Below are 13,070 nucleotides of genomic sequence, written 5' to 3'. Positions count from 1 at the left end.
CCCAAGGGGGGAATCTGGACATATCCTGGGGGTAATGGAGCAGTTTGTAATTGCTTGTTTGTGAGTTGAGGATCCAGTTTAGGACTGCCCCTGCTGAGACACTTGTGTAAAACAATAGTCTGTTTTTTTTGTGGGGGTGATGACATTATTCGAGACTGGGAAAAGGGGTAATTGGGTCAAACAGTTTAAGAACAGCTGCTCTAACAGGAGAGAAACCAAATGAGACTCTCCTGGAGCTCTCCAAGGTGCTGTTTCCAACATCTTCTACCTCAAAGCAGCCACAGAACACACGAAAGCATGCTAAGATCCCTCCTCTTGTTCTTTGGGGGCCCTATTTATGCTCTAGTCCTACCAGCATTTGAAACTCCTAAGCAGCTCACTCTTAAAAAGAGTGAAGTAGTTACATCTGAGGTGAAGAGGTGAAGATGAGCAATTTTTTTTTTACATTTAATTTAAAATTTTATACCCACCCATACCCATTCGTGACTTGTAAATTTGGTGACATGTAAATTTTTTATACACAGACAAATATTAATACTTGCCTTAAAAGCTTTTTAAATATGCTTTAAAACTCAAATATTTCTGAGTAGAAATAAATGTTTTCAGCCCCCTCCTGGACTTAACAAGAAGTGGGGGGGATTTAACTCTAGCAACAAGTTGTCCCATGATCTAGGCCCACATAGAGAAGACAACTTTAGCTATTGATGTTAAGATTATCTATGGCTTGCAAAACTGTTTAAGTCTCTTAAAGCGCATTATTTTGGCAATAATGTCTGCTTCACCCATTCTGGTGTCATCATACAAGTCCAGGATTCATCTGACTGAAAAAGTGAATGTTGAAAGGATGTACCAGTAGATAGCATGTCTTGTCTCTTCCAGAAGAAAGGGAGTTGGAGAACTACCAGTAAAACAATGAGAAATCCTACCAAATAATTAGAAGTGTAAGAAACAGTGAAAGTAACTGGCTTCCTTTTACAGGGCCTTAGGGAAGTCACACTCTATGGAAACAAAAGTTGAACCTTGAAGAAGCAGGATAGAAAGAGTATTAACATTTTTGAACTTTGATGTTGGAGAAGACTCCTGAGAATACCATGGACAGCCAAGAAAACAAAAAATGGATCATTGAACAAATCAACCCAAAGTTCTCACTCACACAACACAACAACCAGACTAAATATTCTACTTCAGACACATTATGTGAAAATCTAGCTCTCCAGAAAAAGCTCTAATGTTGGCAAAGGTGAAGGGAAAGAGGAGAAGAAGACAACCATCAGCAAGGTGGATGGACCCAGTTACAATGGGTGCACCACTGGAAGACTTGAAGGACCAGGTTAGACACATGGAGAAATGGAGAAAATGCATCACCATAGAAAAAAATCTATGTGGTTACTAAGAGTTGACACTGACTTGAAGGTACATAATCAATCAGGGAAATCACACAAAGTGACAAAGGCTGCAACTGAAACCTTAATGCATTGCAGCAAGTGAATGGCTTTTCTACTGCACTGGAAAGGAAACTTAAGATGAGACTGAGTGGCAAAGGAGCCAGAGCAACTGACTGTTAGTTCATTGAGTAGAGAGGTCTCCCACAGGCCTTGGCAGCTGCACTCACACAACATGCTATGATTATTTTAAACCTTGGTTAGTTTCATTTTGCTTGATGTGTTGCATGAACTGAGACCATTTGGGTGAGTTTACGATTTGATGTATTGTGCAAATCCAGAAAGTGGGTGAATTCAGTGTTGAAGTTTAGAGTGTTGCATGAACCCAGCCATAGTGTACCAATGAGCCATGAAAGGTAGGTATAATAAGGAAGCATACCAAAGTAATGCTTGATAAATTCACAGCTTATCAGAAGTATAGCTTGGGCCTTGAGTCAAATTTTCCAGAAAAGCTCATAAATTCAGGTGGGGCAAAAGAAGGAATCTGCTATGTGTGCCTGACCTGCTTATGAAATAATGGCAAAAGTAGTGGCAAGATTTCACATTGCTCTTGCTATTCCTGCTGAGATGCAATTTAATGAAGTACTGGGGCTTTTCTAATTGTGCTTTTTTCCCCTCGGTGGGCCTGTTTAGATGAACATTTTAATTAACCTGAAATGTAATGGTGTAGGATTGGAAGCCGAAGGCCTGTTGAGCTTCTGTGTGAATGTATTTTTTTTAAAAAGGAGAAGGTCCAATGAATTCCGCATGCAGATTACAAGTAGCCCTCTCTGCAGCAGTCAGGGCTGTTTCATACTGGTTTTGACGTAAAAGTTGCCCAGAAATTTCCCCTTTGGAACATCCCGGTTTTGAGAGTGTTAGCACAGAATGGTTCAGGAAGGAGTCCTCCATGAAAAGAGGTCGAGAAATCATCTGTATTGAGAGTACAAAGCCTGTAATATCTTAGGTGTAGCTAAATTACCATTCCCAGCAGCCCCAATAACAAGACCAAAGGCAAGGGATTCCAGGAGCTGTAGATGAACAAAATCTAGAGGGCTGCAAGATCTGATTGGCCAGTTTGTTATATTCTCTCTCTTTTCCTCAAATGCTCCCTGATTGGAACTTGCTTTGTGTGTGTGTGTGTGTGTGTGTGTGTGTGTGGATTTCCTTTTCAAAAACATCAGCCTGCACTAATTTTTTAAAATGATTTTCATTAAAAGAAGATTTTACAAAAAAATTTAAAACTACAGAAACATGGAAGAAAAAAGAGAAAAAGAAAAAGATTATAAAAGGGTAAAAGGAAAAGGGAAGAATAACAAAAAAGAAAGAAAAAGAAAGACCTCTAAAGAAACGACTTCCAATCTTCTTTGCAGCAGTTACAAACATAGTAATTACCATCTCCACCCTCCATATTGCCCTTCATAGTTCGCTTCTTCCCATAAACAAAACTTTTGAATCAGTAGACCCCAAATCAACAGTTCGTTTTTATCTACTTTCAGCAAAAAGTCTATAAAGGTTTTCTAGTCTTTTATAACAGTAATTGTAGTTCCCTCCATGATCAAACAGGTCAATTTAACCATTTCTGCCTGAACTACTGCAAATGGAGGCTGTGATGCAGCAAAAGAATGCCACTTCCCCAAACTTCAGTCAAAATAAAAACGGACCAAAATCTCACAAGAGTTTGGAAGATCTCAAAGGGGGATATCAAAATCTCATGAGAAGAGAACCACAAGGCTCAACAAATATTGCAATTGTAGTATCTTTCTTGTCTCCCCCTCCCAGCCCTAGGAAGGCAACAATGGCAAACCCCTTCCAAAAAATCTAGCAGGAAAAGTACATGAATTTGTCCATGTAGTCCCCAGGAGTTAAGACTGACTTGAAGACACCACAAAACGTGCCACTGGTTTACTTAACCATATGGAATGCATGGCAATTAGCTGGGTTCACACAACATGTTAAGCCATAAATCATGACCTGTATGCCACAGTGGCTGGGTTTTCATACTTCACCCTGAATCAAAGCCAAAGAAGCCACTTGAGGATTGCCTTGTTTGAGTCCAACCTATGATTCAGCAAGAAGAATCCAGGTTCCCTCTGCTCTCCTCACATAGAAGGATAGCCCCTTCCAAGCTCTCCACTCTTGTCATGCTCAAAAATACTCAAGCTAAAAAATGAAGTAATCACTCACCAAGCACAATCATTTGGAGGAAAAAAAAATACAGGGCTTGGTGTTTGCAAATGCTCCAGACTTATCACCTCCATTCCAAGGATAAATGTTTTCAAAGACAAACTGTGATTACAGCCAGCCTGAAAAGGACGGCAATTGTGTCTTAATAGCTGCCTTTGCCAAGATGACAGTGATGTGATTTCAGTTAAAAACAAGCTGCCTGAGTTTGGGCTGGTCAGCTCCCGTCTTCCATCAGCCTAGCTGTAATTCTGGGAATGGCTCATTTCTGCCATGAAAATGGGACAGTTAAAAGGGCAGCTTGCTCAACACCAACACCAACACCCAAAAAGTAACCAGTTATGTCTTCCAGATACTGTAGTAAAAAACTTTGTTATCCCCTGGAGTCTAAGCAATTTCTGCTCCTACGTTTTACTGGTTTTCTTTGCCTTTTGGACTGCAAAGAAGGCTTGCTTTTCTCTATTTCTGAACAACCCACATGGCTGGAAGGGAAAGGGATTGTAGATCAGGGGTAGGCAGCCTGTGGCCCTCAATACCCCTTCTGGTGGTCCTCAGAATCTCCCCCAGACATGACTGCAGAAAAATGACATATTATTTTCAGATGGATGGAAGGAAAGAGAAGAAGAGGACAACCAGCCGCAAGGTGGATGGACTCAGTTACAGTAGTGATGAGTGCACCATTGGAAGACCTGAAGGACCAGGTTATGGACAGATTGTCATGGAGAAAATCTATCTACTGTATGTGGTTGCTAAGAGTCAACAATGACTCGATGGCACATAGTTAATCCATTTTCAGAGGGAAATCAGCAAAAAATATAAGCCATATAATTTGCATATTATAGTTAACAGAAAACCAACACTTCCCAAAAACCCCTCACTCTTACCCACTTTTGGAGCCCTTAGCCTCCCTACCTCACCCCCCAAAGTATGGTCCTGGCCAATAAAAGGTTGCCCACTCCTGTTGTGAAGGAGCCTTTAGAGAACATTTGTACTCTGTCTCCCTTTCCTCCTGAGAAGGAATCCAAAGTATCCAGGATTGCAAAAAGCCAATTGATTGGGCCATAAAAGAATCATTCCAGAACTGGGGAAAGGTGTGGATTAGAGAACCTCTTGAGATCCCTTCCAGCTGGATGATTCTGTGATTGTGAAAAATGATTCTGTGACTGTGAAAAATGTTCAGTTGCAGTTAGAGATGGAGATTGCCAGATGATTGGGGTACACTATCTCAATTACAGAGATTAGATGATAGCTCTTGGTGGCTTTCAGTGCGCAGTAAAAATAACAGGGATCAATAGCTCTCCGCTGATATAAGCACTTCATTGTACACACCTACTTAGCTGTTCCCTTTCCAGTAAGGCTCAGCTGCAACCCACCTTAGCATCCTTCTTGCCCCAGGTGAAAACCTTTCCATTTTCCTAGGCTTTTTAATTGGCTTTCCACTGCCTTTTAATTGTATTTTAATTCACATTGTTCTTTATTTTGAATGACTGCCTTCCTGCTGCCTAGTTTGTATGGTGTTTTCATTTTGCTTTTCTTTTCTTTTCTTTTTAACATGTTGTGATATCTGGATTTATTTGAATTGTATTTTGGGGTCTATTTTCTTTTAAACCCCCCAGACAGCTGCAGTGATTGGTCTGTTTAAAATGTTTAATAAATAAATGAAAATGAAATATTGTCCTCAGCATGTCTGTGTTGTAAAATTTTTGCATGGGCTGATAATTTGAAAGATCCTTACATGACCGCCAAATAAGTAATGGGGAAACTGTCCAAAAGCAGCTGTAGAAGACAGCCCAGTCCCCTAGAACACACACACACACCAGCTTTGGGGTTTTCTTTGGATTATTGGGGACCACAGGCTGCCTACCCCTGATCTACAACCTCTTTCCCTTCCAGCCATGTGGGTTGTTCAGAAATAGAGAAAAGCAAGCCTTCTTTGCAGTCCAAAAGGCAGAGAAAACCAGTAAAATGTAGAGAACAGAAATTGCTTAGACTCCAGGGGATAACAAGGCTTTTTACTACAGTATCTGGAAGACATAACTGGTTACTTTTTGGGTGGTGGTGTTGGTGTTGAGCAAGCTGCCCTTTTAACTGTCCCATTTTCATGGCAGAAATGAGCCATTTTTGGTTTTTGCATTCCAGCAGGGCAGGGTGAGCAAGTGGCAAATCATGATTGTGACATCGTAGCAACACTGCAATGCAAGTACAAAAGAGTGAGGCATGCATTGTGATGTCATGATGGCTTTTGGCATCACTGTGGTTAGGAAATGGCTGCCCATGCCCTGAAATTAAGATTAAATTAAATTAAAATTAAAAACCACTGAAAAATCACCAAATTCACCAAATTCCAGTGAATGTTTCCTTATGTAAAGATCCCCCAAAGAGACACATTACCTTAGGAGTGTTACAGATTAATTGAAACAAGAGCAAGGAGAAACACAAAAGACCACCCTGTGGAGCTCAAAGTGGCTTTATCCCCACAACTACCACCTTGTGCTGTAGGTTGGACTGAGGAAGACTGGCCTAAAATCATCCACTGAGTTTCTAGAGCTGTCAGCCCTTCAAGGTAGACCAGACTAGGAAACCAGAGTTACAAAGCTAATATTACTTTTATTATAAGGTTACAGTAACAGAGTCTTGCAAGTCTGAACACGCTTCCCCCCCTCCCTCCCATCATCTTTGGGAGAACTAGGGAGGGTCCAGCCTTAGACGCTTTCTCAAATTACATTTCTGCCCAGGACTCAGATTTCATTTATCTGACTATTGCCTTGGTTGCAGCACTTCCTCCTGTTCCTCAAGGTTATTCCTACTGCCCATTACAAGACCTGAAAGTTGACTAGAACCTGGGTCTTCCCAGCCTGAGTCCAACACCTTGACCACTATACCAACCTTATCCCTCCCATGCTTCCCGTCTCACCAATGTTGGAGGTCTCCCATGATGGCTAGAGGCTCATGGCTGTAAAAACCAGTTCTCCCTCTCTCTCTGAGCCCTGCTGAGGGAGAGATGGACTATATTAAGCTGCCTTCTATCTCAATTAATTCTTCTGAGTTAATGGCTTTGGGATTGCAGAACCATTCCTAAGGCAAGCAACCAAGTCCTTTTAGGCTGACCCAGAAGCCCCTGTGCTTAAGAAACCCTCATCCTGAAAGCTCTCTCAATCATTTCTATATTTTTTTAAGAACAAACCTGATGTGCTGGCTGAACAATATCGCTAGGGGAAGGATGTGATTTCCCCAGACATCCTTTCAATTTTGGGTAAGAATGCATTTTCACTCTGCTTTGCCCACCTGAGCCAAGTTTTATTGTAACTTTTGCCAAATAAGATCTTTACAAAGCGGTGCGAAAATTACTCTGCAAAGTATGTCCATTACTTTACATGAATTTAAGCAATTGTAGGCCCATAATCTTTATCTTTATTACTTTTGCCACGTGCTTTTTATCTTCCCTTCTGCATATGTTTGCACTCCATTACCGAGCCACCCAGATCTTTATCTCTAATCAGACTCAGCCTCTTTCTTCAAATCACCTTCTTTTTCCCTTTTGATTGTGCAAAAAGCCCCTTTCTTTCTAAGCAACAAGATAGAGCTCAGCATCCTTTCATTTACTTTCCCCAGATGTCCAGAACATTGTCTGTCCCTTCCTTCACTCTGCTAGTGCTATAGCAATTGTTCCTTACATTGCAGTGTTCAGACCTGGAATGTTAATGCTTTCATAGCCAAAACAGCTCTACTCTTACAAACACAGAGCTCAGAAAAGAAATACTGTAAATACCTTTTGGAAAATCCTAAAGTTTGGAGAAGTACAAAAGAAAGTTAGAGAAAAAAAATCCTACAATTAAAAAAAACAGAAAAAGAAGGATATTGAGACATCCCATAGTTTAGTTTTAATTTAGTTTAAAATTATTAATTGGTCAATCATATCAAAAACACAAGAACACAACATCAGTGTTTATTAAAATAAAAGGGGTACATATGTGTAGGATATAGAGCAGTGTATATTCAGGCAAGTGTGTCACCTTTACAAGTTATCCGATCTGAACAGTATAACAAGTTCTTAACTGGGCAGATTTGATTATCAACTTGGCAGTTCTACTAACTATATATATATATATATATATTAGTGTCCTGAAGGAAGTAGGACAGTCTGCTATTAGATGCATCCTATTGTTTACCTCTTCATGAATATGTAACATGAAACATTGGAAACCATTAGCTGGGATGCCATCCAAGAATGGAATTGCAACCCCATGTTGCCCATCAATTTCAACCATTGGTCAAGACACCAAAATTGACCAAAAAAATTCTCCCAGGAGCACCCTAATGTTTCAAGAGCAACATAAGATAGATGCCTAAAATGCTATACAGTCAAGCCATACTGTACATAATATAGATACTGCTTGCTGGCTGGGGAATTCTGGGAGTTGAAGTCCACACATCTTCAAGATGCCAAGGATGAGAAACACTGGATTAGGGTATAGTGAGTTGTGACCCTCCAGATGTTGTTTAAATGCAGTTTTCCTGAGCTCAGCCAGCACTACCATGGATCAGGAAGGATGAGGGATGTAATCCAGCTACCTCCGAAGGGCCACAGGGTGCCCAGGCCAGCCTTTTTTCCCTTTAGAACAGTAAAACTCAACTCTATATACATTTATACCACAGTTAACGAAATCCACTCATTTTCAGAAGGGCTGCCCTGAGAAAGGTCAGGAGGAATTGGCTTCAAAGCCGTTCTAGCCAAATTTACTCGGCAGATGGAGATCACAAGGCTACTTGGTGGGAAGGAGATTGCAGAGAGATTTTTATTCTGAAATGAAGACTCTATCAAGGGACATCACGTTAAGCAGAAGCAATTTTTGTGCTGCCTTGTGTCATTTGATTACCAGCCGAACCAGATAAAAATCACTTAAAATCAGTAAGCAATGATGATTTCATTTTCAGCGAGGAGAAAAATTACCTTCCATTGACCTTAAAGGTGTCGTTTCTACAGTAGAGTGATTGCATTCAATATAAGGGAACATCAGCAATTTCTTCAACGAAGTTGAGGGCTGTATCTTCCTCAACCCAATTGCTCAGGGAGTAGTAGTCCTTTGTACTGCTTCCTGCTGGATCCAATGATCCAACCAAGGACAAAGTTCATTCAGAGCCTGAAGGCAGTCCCCCAAGACCCTAGGCCCTAATAGTCCAAAGCACAAAAGTTCCTGACAGTTGGGGACCAGGGATGATAGAGCACTCCATAGCTCCCTGTGAAGGAAATTAGGCTGCTTGGACTGTTCAGTTTAAGGGTACTCTCAAAACACTTTCAGTCATGCACCTTTTTTCCCCTGCTCCAAGGCCAAGTAGTCCCTACCACATGAGCACTGGTTTCAGCCCCTAAATCATCACTAGCAATTTCACACCACTGCATGAGAGTCCTCATCTTCTCCTGCCCTGATGGGGATGGATGACTTCCCAACGAACTGGACTTAAAACATCTTAACAGCTCTATGGGACGTGGTTCCTTCCATACAGCTGAAGAACCTGGAAGATACTCCCTGCTGAGTGCAAAATGAAAGAATGCCCCAGACATTTGTGAGCAGAAGCTGGGCAGCTATCTATGCTGGGAAAGTGTCCTCACATCCTGAATTGTACAAATCTGCACTGCAAAGAGATTAGTCTAGATGGCCTCCATCCTCCTCTCCAGCTCTTATATCATCACTGTACCTTCAGGGCCATCTTCAGATATACAGTAGTATAGAGGTATTCCCTATCAACTGTACCTTGAGAAAAATGGACTCTCCTATACTTCCTTGAATAAGGTTCCCACGGCTGACAATTCCCATAGTAATGAGTGTCTACATTGGCCATGGTCACCCTCAATCTGTTTTCACCTCTGTTTGAAGAAATCCATTTTCTGTACTTTGGATTCCTCCTCTGTAGCACCCTCCTGATGCTGTCTTCATTCCTGGCATTCAACTGAGATAAATTCATTATCCTCCTAGAGGTACAATGCTTTGATACCCTGGGGATTAACAGGGTCAACCCAGAAATGTAGGTAGCTGTTCACCTGGCAGAGCTGCCAATCACTCATTCAATAGCCATCTTACATTACTATCTGAGTCTCCATTAATGCTCAGCAAGAGTTCTCTCTTCTCTATCACATCTACAGACAATTTATCTTTGCCAACCTAAAGCTCACCATCAAAAAACCAATGAAACATTTAGAAGCATCACACAACATGGGATGCCGGCAGAGCGCTTGGGAAAGATTAGCTGGTGTATTCTAATTTTATTTTTTTAAAAAGCAGGCATTGGGATAGTTAAAATACAACTGGAAGAAGTGTCTTCTATACCACACCAAACAACAAAATTGTGGCTAAAACAGGGATGCCTTAGTCATAGCAAGCAAAGAGGAACTGCTTGAGTGAAGGGAAATCTACTATTTTCTGTAACTAAGTAAAATTATGTAAAAATTTGGTAAGTAAAAATTTGGATTTCTTTATGTATTAATTTATTAGACCTGTGTGCCGCCTAATCATTCCATACTCCCAGTGGCTTACTACAAATAGTATGCAATAAGAAAAATCAAAACATCCAAGGTAAAATGTAAATTACATGCAGCAATGATCCCAAACAGAAAATAAATTAAAAAGGCAATCATACCTCAACCCCAAATGCCCTTCAGAAGAGCTCCATTTTAACTGCTCTCTGGAAGGTATCACTGAAGGAACTAGTTGAGCCTCAGGGAAGGCTGTTCCAAAGTATGTGGTGTAGAACGTACAGGCACCCCTCACTTAACATCAACTCATTCAGCGACCATTCAAACTTATGACGGCACTGAACAAGCGGTACATATGACCGATCCTTGAAGTTCCAGCCATCGCAGCATCCCCTTTTATTACTCAATCTTGATTTTGTTGTCTCTCAGGGATATACTGCACCTAAACATGGGGGTTCTATTAACTATTGTGACAATTTTGCCATTGGCTTTTGCCCCTCTAGGTAAAAGAAAAACACAGCACAGCCTTCCTTACTCCAGAAGTGACTTTTGCCTAAGATGAATCTTGTTTTGACAGAGAGACGCATGCTGTATTCAATTCTAGGAGCGTCATGTGAATTGAAAGGCTTTAACCAAATGAGCTTGGAGACCAAATAAATTATGGAATTGTCCAACACCTTAAAAAGCATTAAATAAGGATTGGGGATAAGCCATGGATTAGGGAAAGTACATCTTTAAGTACATGATTTTTTTTATATTCTTATTATTAGACAATTCATGCATGCCTAATAACAAGAAAACCAATTGCTCTTAAGGTCTTGCTTTATTTTCTGAACAGCAACATTTCTCCACATTATTCATGAATGTGGCTTAAGAGCCTTAGAGACAGCATTATAATAATAATTATTATTATTTATTAAATTTATACACCACCCGTCTCACTATAAAAGTATTCTTATAGCTTAAGCTTCCTATAATTTAAGAAGGCCGATCATGCTGTTCCTGGAGAGCTGGAAGTTTCTAACTAACCAGGAACTAACTATGAACAGGGTGGCTCTTTAGAACATTGCAGAGTTGAACAAGGGTAGTACAGCTTATCTAGAAAAGAGGGGGAACGGGAGAAAATCAAGCTGGATTTTGCCATCCCCAACAATATGTAGTTTAAGTTTGTTTGTTTTTTTAACCCATTCAATCCTGTCCAATTCTTGGAGACTGCCTGGAGAAGTCCCTGCAATTTTCTTGGCAAGGTTTTTTGGTTTGCCATTGCCTCCTTCCTAGGGCTGAGAGAGGGTGCTGGCCCAAGATCACCCAGCTGGCTTCATGCCTAAGGCAGGACTCAAACTCAGCATCTCCCAGTTTCCAGTCCGGTGCCTCAACCATTACACTGAACTGGCTTTCAGTTTAAGTATTAAGATGATGTTAAGAATTAGTATGAGGTTTCGGCTAAGAGTCCTCTGCTTGCAGGATTAAAATAGCATTATCTACACAGCAGAAAAAAGGAGCAGTCGAAAACTTTTGTGGGGGCAATCAAATTGTCCAGTGAAGGTAGAGCTTGTCCAGTGTGGGCTGCCAGCCAGCTTTGGGGAACAAAAACCCAGGAAAAAAGGAGGAAGAATGGAATGAAGTACTGAAAGATGAAGAGGAATATGCCAACTTAAAATATCACTGGGCCTAGTGATGATTTATCTTGGACAAAATAGCTGGACATTGATCATCACATATCTGAGTGATCTCCCAGAGTGATGTCTCAAGATTCCTTGACAAGGAACCCAGGACTTTAAAAAAAAAATCTGAAAATTGTGTCAATGGACACCACGTATGTGCCTAAAGGCCTGTAAAAAAATTAATTTTCAGGCTGCAGCGATTTAGGACAGCAAACCCCAGATGCCCCTTGAAGAATTCCAGTCTCATACTCCCAACTGGCATCTTCTAGAAAACCAGCATGAATGGAAAGCATAAAATGGAAGCTCTCCCCCCCAGCTCCGCTGCATCTGTTCAGTGATTGATGCTTAGAGTGTCTCATTCAAATGACATGATATATTTATCACCCCTGTGTTAACGACAGCACTGTACGTCTTTTTATTTTTGCCATTCCAGAAAGCGGCAAGTCTCCCAGATCCAGAGCTTTGTGAGCACAAAGCTTCTCAGAAGACAGCTATGCTAATCGAAAGGCAGAGAGAGAAACCCATCTACGGTATCTGTATAGATCAGGGGCCGGGGGTGTTAAAATACCAAAATGCCAGAGTCGTCTTCTTTGTGATATGAAGATGACCCTTCCATAGGGCCTTAGAAGCACCAGAAACCAGCAATGATCTCTGTTCCTTTGAGAAAGGTTTCTTTGGTACTAATCCAAAGAACATCTGGATTTGAAGGGGACCTAGGAGGCCAGCCAAAGCCCCTTCACCTTCTTCAGGTTGAGGAAGGACTTCTTTCAGGCACGGCATAATGTGTTAACAATAGTCCCAAACCCTCCATACAAGCAAGTTTGCCCTTGTAGTTTTGATGGAGTTTTTAAAGGTTAATAAAAGAACTCCAAGCAGCTAACAACAATCTTGCAAAGTAGAAGTGTGAACCAAAACTTGCACATTAAGCTTAATTACATTCAGAAAATAATTCAGTCTTCACACAGTAGTTAGATGAAGAGAAAAAAAAAGCTAGCTTACATTTATTCAGTAGATACAAGTAGCTTCATAGTAGAAAGCACTTATTCATCACTGGTTCTTTGTAGACACTTTCTATGGAAATGGAAAGTCTGTGTTCAAGCAAGTTGAAAGGGATGAGAGCTGCATTCTGCAGCACCTCCTGCTTGCAGGTGTGCCCAAGAGGTAATGGAGATTGTTAATCCCCAAACCCAAGGAGGAGGAGGAAGTGGAAATCAGGTGACCTATGTGACATCCCACAAGCACAATAGAGATGTGCTTACTAGAAAGACCCCCTTATGCTTCTGAGACAATGCTGAGTTGACCCCTGATAATTCCAACACAGAAGAGTTC

Source organism: Candoia aspera, chromosome 10 (assembly GCF_035149785.1).
Source record: "Candoia aspera isolate rCanAsp1 chromosome 10, rCanAsp1.hap2, whole genome shotgun sequence".
In the NCBI taxonomy this organism is placed as follows: Eukaryota; Metazoa; Chordata; class Lepidosauria; order Squamata; family Boidae; genus Candoia; species Candoia aspera.
This window is presented reverse-complemented; position numbering follows the sequence as displayed.